At 41.1% G+C, this 9839-nt stretch overlaps 1 pseudogene; it reads right to left on the reverse strand.

The window, feature by feature from the left end:
• Positions 1 to 7733: 7733 nt before the first annotated feature.
• Positions 7734 to 9839, reverse strand: part of LOC103746490 — a 6513-nt pseudogene continuing 4407 nt past the window's right edge.

Here is a 9839-nt window from a genome sequence, read left to right on the forward strand (position 1 = left end):
TCTCTCTCTCTCTCTCTCTCTCTCTCTCTTCAGAAAGAAACAAGCATGGAATAATTCTCTTTATCTCTGGCATATGGTTAAACCTGGAAATGATACCTGGAGATACCACTGACAACTCGGTGCCGGTCTGAGTATAAAGCCTCTGCTAAAAAGCATGTAGCACAGGAACAAAAGAATCTTGGTTCAGGAAGAGCTTTTAGAACTGACCAATTAAACAGTTCTAGAATCTGCTCTCCCCCTGGACTTCCCTTATGGAATAGCATATGCCTGTGTTTCCCCAAGTTTAAATTTGGGGTTTTGTTGTTGTTTGGAACCTGAAACACTCTAATGACATAACTAGATGCCAAAGCTCCATGCAGCAAGACTGGGCAGACTTCATTCTGTAGATTTCAAGTTAGGTCTAACAGAAGATCCTAAACTGAAGTAATTCATCCACAAAGGACAGATGAAGGTATCAAAATCACTGGGACCTGCCACTCAAGTTTCTAAAACAGAGCATGAAGAAATTCAGCCTCCAACCAGCACAAGGGTAGGCGCATTTGGAAGACTCGGGTCTGATACACATGAAACCATCCCACAGAGGTTAACAAGATGACCTTGGGCTACGTCATGGATACACAGAAGAGGAGGTCAAGTCCCAACAAGCTGAGGTCACGTAAAGCAAAGTAGGAAAGGGTTGCTTGGCAAGAGCCAAGTCAATTACATTCATCTCCCAAGAATTCTTTCTGGACAGTGATTTTTTGGGGTATGAAAGGCAATTCTGAAAACTAATTGACTCTCCAATCAGTCTCAATATATTGACTTGGGAGTTTAGCTATAACATGTTAAAATTTTACATTAATATTTAAAATATATTGACTTAGTTTTAATATATCTAATCTTGATGAAGAGTCTAAGTATATAAGCCACTTAAATTCTTCACATGGAATTGCATTTATTGGAGTGGGGAAAGAGATTGAGAGGAGAGTTAAGAAACTATATTCTTCCATCATAGATTGTTCTTATGACATTGCTTATTTTTTCTTAGTTTGCATAACTAAGAGAAACACAGTTGTAGGATTTTGTGACTGTAAATTTTATTTGTTGGAAATAATGAAATGCCTCCCAAATAGCCACATATACAAAAGCACTGAAATAGCTTTTCTAGAGAAACAGAGACCTCACCATCTAGGGACTATGGAATTACATAATCTAATGAGTGTTAAATTGCTACTGCCTGCCTCTGCCTGCCTAGGTTTTCTCCGGTGGGGTTAGTATGGAGGAGGAAAAAAGACTGGTTTCCACAGCAGACCTAAGACAGATGGGGAGGGTTTGATACCCCGACTTAGGTCACCTGACCAATGTGATTGCCTCTCCTTTTTACATATGTAAGAAGACACACAAGCAAGCACATTTTATTTAAACACTATTTCAACTGACAATGGAAACCACAGGGAAAAGGTAATCTCATTTTATAATGGATGTGGAGTGGGGGATATCATGCATGTTTCTCTGTTTCCTCTCATGCAATCAGGAATAAAACTTCTTCCAGATAAAAAAAGGAAAAAAAGGGAAGGAAAAGTTTTTAAAATAAAAAGTGGGCAGAGAAAAGCATGAGGTCTGCCACCAATACAATTACATCTGTCGTTGTGCTGAGAGCTGTCTTTAACCAAATGTCACTGAAAATTGGAGTTTCTTTAAACAAGACAATTTGACTCCAAGGCAATAGAAGCTATTGTGATTTTCTGCTCTGTCACGTTATCTAAGCTGGAACTCAGTTTCATAGAATTATTTTCCTTATATGGTTTTAGGTTATGATTGGCTACAAGATAAATTTGTTATGGTATTTGAAAGGTAAAAGACAAACAGTAGCTACTCTGTGCCCTGAACATTGCAACGGGGTCAGTGTGGTGTACCTCAAATGAGTGGATCATCTTCTCCCTCACCTTGCTGATGCCCGGCAGCAGCTGGAACACAACTCCAGACCACACCACATTCTCTTTGTCAGTTCAGAGGAGATGTAGTCCACTGAAGTAATAAGCAGTGAACATATGAGAGGGACACCAGCATCACTAAGCACAGTGCTGGGTTCCTCCACAGGCCAGGGCACCAGCATCACTAAGAACAGTGCTGGGTCTCCTCCACAGAGCAGAGCTAAAGGTAGAGGAAGCCACTAGAGATTTGAGTTCACTGACAACAATGGTATGATAGGACTCAAACAGCAATGGCCACATGATGACAATTAGTAGTCATAAGACAGGTGGAGAGAATTGTCCTGATGAATGTCACAGCTGGAGAGGCACCGGAGGCTCTTGGATGGCATAGCTGTGGAGATGGCTCATAGAATACAGCTTTTCTGTGGGTGGAATAAGCAGCCGGGGGAGGTTTAATCTGTACAATCAAAATAAATCTAAAGGAAATGATGGTACGTGCACACGTGTAATCTCAGCACTCAGAAGGTATAGGCAATGGATTGCGAAGAGTTTGAGGCCAGGGCTACAAAGCAAAACTCCATCTCAAAATAGCCACTTTAAGGATAAATTATTTGCATGCTGAGAAAGTCATCACAATAATAAATTTCATTGTTTTCTGTAGTTTCTAGACCTGAGCTACTCTTCATATCTGTCAATTGAAAAACATGGTAGAAGCCAGGAAAAATTACTTTTCAACACCACAGCAAGTACACAGCTACATGTCTACTGACTGCTTCAGACAATCTATAGCTATATCCTTGAGTGACTCTTATTTGAGAAACTATCAGGCCTGGGACACAAGACGCCATTGATACCTGGCAACACAAACCATTATCACAGTTCCAGTGTCAGACTGGGTGGATGCAGGTACTTACATGGACTTATAAAATAGTGCTGGCCCAGATCAGGCTCACAGAAGGTCTCCTGGGTCTGTAGACATGTGTGGAGATCTTTTTCCTGGCAACTAAATATGCAACCATAATAGCCACACTTGGTGAGTTGCAGGAACCCCACACTGGTTTCTTAGAAAATGAAGAGAGAAAATAGTATGTGAGAAAAAAATCCGGAGCCTCTAAGCTACTACTCCACCATCCACAATAATAAATCTTACTCAAATATAAGCAATGGCATCCTTAGTGCCAAAAAGCCTTAAAGTACGGGACTGGAGAAATGGTTCAGCAGTGAAGGAGCACTGGCTGCTCTTACAGAAGACCCAGGTTCAGTTCCCAACATTCACATTGCTGCTAATAACCATCCAGAACTCCAATTCCAGGGGATCTGACACCCTCTTCTGGCCTCAATGGGTATTGCATACATGGGTGCACTTGCATACATGCAGGCAAAACACTCATACACATAAAACAAAATAAAATTTTAGAAAGACTTAAAATATGCAGAGGTGCTGTCTCCTTGTACCTCTGTATAGCATAACTGCATGTTTGGAACTACAGGATAGTTTCCTCTACTACCGTGGTAAGCAGAAACTGAAATCTGTGATAGTAATGTTCACTTTCCACTGATATACTTAAAGCTATAAATTTCCTTCTATGAACTGCTTTAGCTGCATTTTACCAATTTTAATACATGTTTTCTTTTAGCTAAAATTATTCTAATTACCTTTGTGATTTCCTCTCTAACCCATAGACTGTTTAGTGGTGTGTTTAGTTGCCAAAAGAAATGGTGCATTTTCCAGATCTATCTGTGACTTCCCAGTACATAGTCTATTTTGGGACAAGTGTTGAGTGCAACTGAAAATGGTGTATATTTTGCTACAGTTGGGTGGAGTGTTCTATAAATGTTAACACGATCAAGTTATATAATAATATTTTTCAGAGCATTTATGGATTTGTAATCACCTAAGAGGCAAATTTCTGAGTGTGTCTATGTGGGTGAGGATCCAGAAAAACTTAATTGAGAAGGGAAGACCCATCCTGAATGTGGCAGGACCATGCCATGAGCTGGGTCCCAAGCAATAAAAGGGGGAAGGAGGAAGCCTGCTGAGCACCAGCACTCCTTTCTCTGCTTCCTAACTGCAGTTACAAGGTGACCCACAGCCTCACATTTCCACCACCATGCCTTCCCCACCATGGCGATTTGCATCCCCTGAACTGTGAGTCAATAAATGCCCCTTCATTTGCTTCTTCTCAAATAGTCGGGCCTGGCAATGAGAAAAGTAGACACAGAGCACACAGAACTTTCAGCTCAGCACTCTGTCAGTTGCCAAGCATAATGGCTCACGTTAAGCCAGCTCTTCCTCACTGTAACAAACTCGTTTAAAGAGGCTTATTTGGGCTCAAAGCTTTGGAGGGTCCAGTCCAAGACTGTGCCCATTACTTTGGACATCTGCTGGGATGGGATTGCCAAGGGGCAATGTGCAAAGCATGTGGACGAGCACACTGCTCCCTTCTTGGCCAAGAAGCAAAAGAGGGAAAGAACAGTCTGAGGTCCTACAGTCCCCTTTGAAGACACATCCCCAGAAACCTGAGAACCACCTTCTAAGACCCAACCGAGCATGTTTTAAGTTATTTACCTATAAGTAGTGACATAAAATGTATCAGAAATCTATAAGAAATTATTGCTTTAATTTTGACCCAAGACTATGAAGTAATCTCACTTCCTGGGAAACTTAATGGCAAAAAATTTAATTTGGTTTAGTCAAGTCTCCAGTGACTTGGAGAAACTCAGTGACAACTCCATTTACAAAACAATTTTTGCTCTATTCAATTTAAAAGTTTTTTATTTGTCTCAATACTGAACTATCACTAATCACTGAATACAGGAAGCAGTGCTTCTATTAGGTTATTGATTCTTCTTGGAAAATTAAAATATATGAATAATGTCTATTGGTTCCTAGTCTCAAATGAACCATGATAAGTTAGAAACCCTGTTCTCCCATGAGGATGACTCATGAATCCGAGGTAGAGAAAATTCCCTCCACAGATAATGCTGGGAAACAAAGGGGTTCACAGCAAACTCTCCTTACAATAGTCACCGCAGTTGTAGAGACTATAGGATTTTCTAATCCTTTAGATGACAACTACATTCAAGACCCTACTAATTAAAGCTAGGAGAGAATTTTGACAATTACTGAAAATATTTTCTAGAACACAGTATTAGGGTTCTCTAGAGAAAAAGACCAAAGTTTTGTTTGTTTATTTATTTATTTCTTGCCAGGAATTTGTTCATGTGACTCAAGACATTATATCCATATCCAGGAAAATGGGTGTATTTCCAGACCAATGATATAGAGCATTGGAATTACTAGCTACAGAATACTCAAAACCAAGTATAAAATGTCTAAAGAACGAAAATGCAGAAAAAAACAAAAGATTAATAAACTATAAAAATGAGCAAGTGAACATGAAAAGGAACCAAATAAATCTTCATAAATTAAAAAACTGTATTACTAAAGTCCAAATTCAACAAATAGGGAAATTGCCCAGAAATACAAGGAGAATGAAATAACGAAATGAAGGATAAATAAATAATAGATAAAATGTAATCAGAATCCCCAAAAGAGAGAATGCAGGAAAGGCGGTATTTAAGGAGATGATGTCTTAACTTTTGCAGAATCACACAGATGAATGAAAAGAGAAAGACCAGTGACGCATTGCTGAGCTGACTCTGAAATAACATTCCAGATTTGTAGATGCTTCACTATACAAAAGTCTAAACCGTATTACAGTGGGCTGGTTGATTCTGTTCTCTGAAAAATCTTGTATTGAAAACTTCAGAGAGAGAGAGAGAGAGAGAGAGAGAGAGAGAGAGAGATGGTTTTAGGAAGCAAAGCCATTGAGCAGTAATCCAGCCAAAGGCTGGAGCCCTCATAAATTGGATTAATTCCCTTGTAAAAGGGATCAGAGAGCTCTTTCCCTTTGTCCACTGTGTAAGTATACAAGGAGACACTGATCTCTGTAAGACTACCCACGCCAGAATCCAACCAACATCAGATGTTGAGCTAAACTAAACATCATCCCACAGAGTTCCTTTCCTCTGAGGAATATGTCATATCAAAAGAACAATTTCTGCCATGATGCTTCACCTTCATGTGAAAATACACCATTTTTTAATAGTGAAAGGCAAGAAAGGGAGATTTATTCAATGTGGTCACACTGGAAAGAGAGACAAAGAGATCCCACTGGATCCCCCCAAATCCATCTTCAGAGGATGGGGTTTCCCTACCCATCCCTGACCAGAGGGTGGAGTTTAAATAAAAAAGCAAAAGACATTCACAACTAACCAGTCTGGACAAAGTGTTGTCCACTGCCCACCATTATCTCAGCTCTGTCTCTCCTACAAGGTCAACTGATGAGCTGCAAAATCAATCTTTTCCAGGAGACAAGTTCCTCCTCTATATGTCCCCAAGACTTGAGCCATTTCTTCTCACAGGAGGAGATTCCTGGGGAAATTCTAATTCTTAGGGTTCAGTCTTTCAATAATCTGGTAGCCAGAGAAAAGTGCACATGTTTCTTTAGAATAGATCTTTCCTTCCGGACATTCTGGTCACATTCCCCGACTCCTTTACACCTCAGTCTTGAAGTGCAATATGGCTGTGTCTGAAACAAACATCGTAAGTAGAACACAAGCAGGGACCAAGGTTAGAACATACTCAGTTAGCATTAGGTTAATAATAAGAAGAACCATTACTTCTGTGGTCTTAAGATGGTGAGAATCAAAAAGCTACCTAGTAAGTTTGCCAAAGATGTAGAACACTAGAACCTGGTGGGACACAAAATGGTGCAGACACTTAGGAAAACAACTTGGTTTAATTGTTCCTCAAACAATTAAACACAGAGACACCACATGATCTGGCAATTTTATCTTAGGCGTGCACATAAGAAAAGAATGCACAGTCTACACTAAAACTCTTGCACCAATGTTTGAAGCAGTGTTATTCATAACAAAGATGGAAGCAGCCCATTTGTCGGGTAACAAATTGATAAATTAAGCAAACCCATCTATATAATTAAATACTGTTCTGTCATATAAAGGAATAAAATATTGACACCTGTTACAAAGTGGACGCACCTTAGCAATAAGTTAGGTTGTGTTCCCTAGACATTTTCATGGCTGTGGCAGGTATCTGACAGAAACAATCTAAGGAAGGAAACGTTTACTTTGGCTCACAGCCACAGTGATTTTAGTCCATCATGATAGAAAGACAGGCAATGTGGTAAAGCAGACCAGCTTGCATCATGATAGCCCAGAAGAAGAGACAAAGAACACCTGCCCATTGCTGCCAGGATGCTCCTCCCCCTCCTCCTTCTCCCCCTCCTCCCCCTCCTCCAGTTCGTCTTCCTTCTCCCCCTCCCCCCTCCAGTTCCTCCTCTTCCATCTTCTTCTTCGCCCCAGTTTATTTTTTTTTAACTAGTACACATTGTTCACATCTGTATTTTGAATTTGGAAATGCCTGTTTGCAAGCAGCAATACAAAAGTATTCATGAAGAATGCATAATCTCTGCTACCAATACATTTCCAGATAGAAAAGTGACATATTTGCTACTTCTGTATACCAAGAGAAGTTCATTTTCAAAACAGATGCAATTCAGTTTTTTTAGTGTGAATGGAATGAATAACAGTTTTGTTTTGTTTTGTTTTGTTGTTTCCCCTTGGTCCTTTCAGAGCCTTAAGCATGCAAAAGCTTTGAACAGAAGGGTTGGCAAAGGACCCAGGGTTGTATTTTGGCATTCAGTTAGACCAGAGCTGGGAATGCCTCTGGGTCATCTGGGTCATGAGGTGCAGAAACACCCTGCCACCACGTCCTGGGCAGCCTAAGCCTGCCTAACTGGTCTCCAGTTGAAAAGCTGTATCATCTGAAGGCTTCTGGAAATGACGGTCCATAACTGAATCTTCGGCATGAGCCTCTTCACATTTGACTTATGAAGAACAAATCTCTTCTTCCATTGCCCATCAGCACCTTCGTTTGGTTTTCAGATATTAAATTCTACTTTTGTTCAGTCTTAGTTTTGAATGGCTTTCTACTCATCCAAAGTTCTCTCTTTGGGACCCTTCATCCTTAACCTGTTCCAGGTTCCTCCCTTCATTTTCAGTGTCTGCCACTAGACATTCTGACCTTCTGGTGTTTCCTCGGTCACATCTGATTGATCCAAATCACTGCAACTTTATTTGGGGTTTTTAATGTATTTTGGAGACTCTGCTAATTCATCTTTGACGGTTCCCCAGTTGTGAGATCCACGACCTCCACATTTGTCCTCGGGCTTCAGGCCAGATCTATCACTTCCACTATACCTATCAAATTCATGCTGACCTCAGGAATCAAATCCATCTCCTTGGCCTAGTCCATGACCTCACTTTGACCCCTTCCAAGCCCACCAGGGCCTCAGATAGGCTGGTCAATAATGGGTAAGTCAGTCAAAAATTCACCAGCTTCACCCTTTTCCTCAAGTGGCTTTTCACATCTTTCACCGTTCTGGTAGCCACCGTTCTGGTCTTCTAACCATTATTTTCCCTTCACCCTGAAGGTGTTGACCAGATCTTCTTCCGACTCACCTTATTCCTTCTTTCTCAAGTGCCACAGGCAGCTGCATCTCCTCCTTCTTGTTAGCCACACTGGTCTGGTGGGCAGTGGGTTCTTACAGTCTTTCTAGACTCTTTTTTTTTAATTTTTATTGAATTTTTGTGAATTTCATACAATAAGCTTTGATCATATTTAGACACCCCCCATCTATACCCCTTTACTGATTTCACGCACTCTATCGAGTCAAATTTGTATCCCCAAATGCCCTTTGGTGTAGGTACATCTACCGGAGCCTGGTTAACCTACCAGTATCACACCCACAAAGACAACTGACTCTCCCTCTCCCAGTAGTGATCAACTACCAATAGTTCCTCAGCTAGGACTGGAGCTTCTTACCCACTTCTCCACTGCCCTTGATAGGATTTTTTCTGGCTTGGGCTTACATGGGTCTTGTGCACGCTCTCACCACTGCTGTGAGTTCATAGGAGTAAATGACCAGCTGTCTGAAAATTCTGTTTCCTTGTGGTTATCCATCACTCTTCCAAAATGATTCCTGAGCCTTGGGAGGCAGAGGTTTAATATAGGTGTCCGATACGAGGATAAGCAGTCTGCGGCCTCTTATTTTTTACATGTTAGCCAACTGTGGGTCTCTTGGCTAATCACCATCTAGTGTATGAGGAAGCATCTCTGATGACAGTTAAGAGATGCGTTAATGTATGGGTGCAACAGTAAGTAATTAGGAGTCAGTTTAATCCCATGTCTAACAGAATAATCATAACAGGTTCTCCCTTATGGCTTATGCCCTGTCTAGCAGCAGGTTCCTAAGCCTGATATCAGGGTCAAATAGGGCTCTCTCCTGTAAAGTGGACCTTAAAGCCAATCAGAAAGTGATTGGTGACTCTCATAACATTTGTGCCACTACTGTGCCAGTAGGCAGGCCTTGCCAGGCCAGTTGTTGTAGCTCACAGGATCACAGCTGACCAAGGTGGATAATTACTCTTCCTTTCTGGTAGCGTGCATAGCACCTTCCATCACTGTGAAAGCTAGCCAATAGAGATGAAGCTTCGAGGTCAGTACCAGCTTTATTTCTCCTCATTTGTTCTATAACTCATATATATAGTGTCTTCCACAATAGGGTCTTACCATGAAGTTCTGGTGGGTAGCCAAGAGCAGGGGCAATGGCCAGTTTTGTTTGAGGATCTATGGGTTCCCTGTTCAACAGCTTAACAATAGGGAGTCTGTTCCTGGAACTGGGCTTTTTATTTTATACTCTATGGTGTATATTAAGGACAATGCCCCCCATTATAGGGTAACTCTTTTTCATCTCTCTCTCTCTCTCTCTCTCTCTCTCTCTCTCTCTCTCTCTCGTGTGTGTGTGTGTGTGTGTGTGTGTGTGTGTGTGTGTGTGA

The sequence above is a fragment of the Nannospalax galili genome, unplaced genomic scaffold, assembly GCF_000622305.1.
Source record: "Nannospalax galili isolate Female #2095 unplaced genomic scaffold, S.galili_v1.0 scaffold824, whole genome shotgun sequence".
Lineage (NCBI taxonomy): Eukaryota > Metazoa > Chordata > Mammalia > Rodentia > Spalacidae > Nannospalax > Nannospalax galili.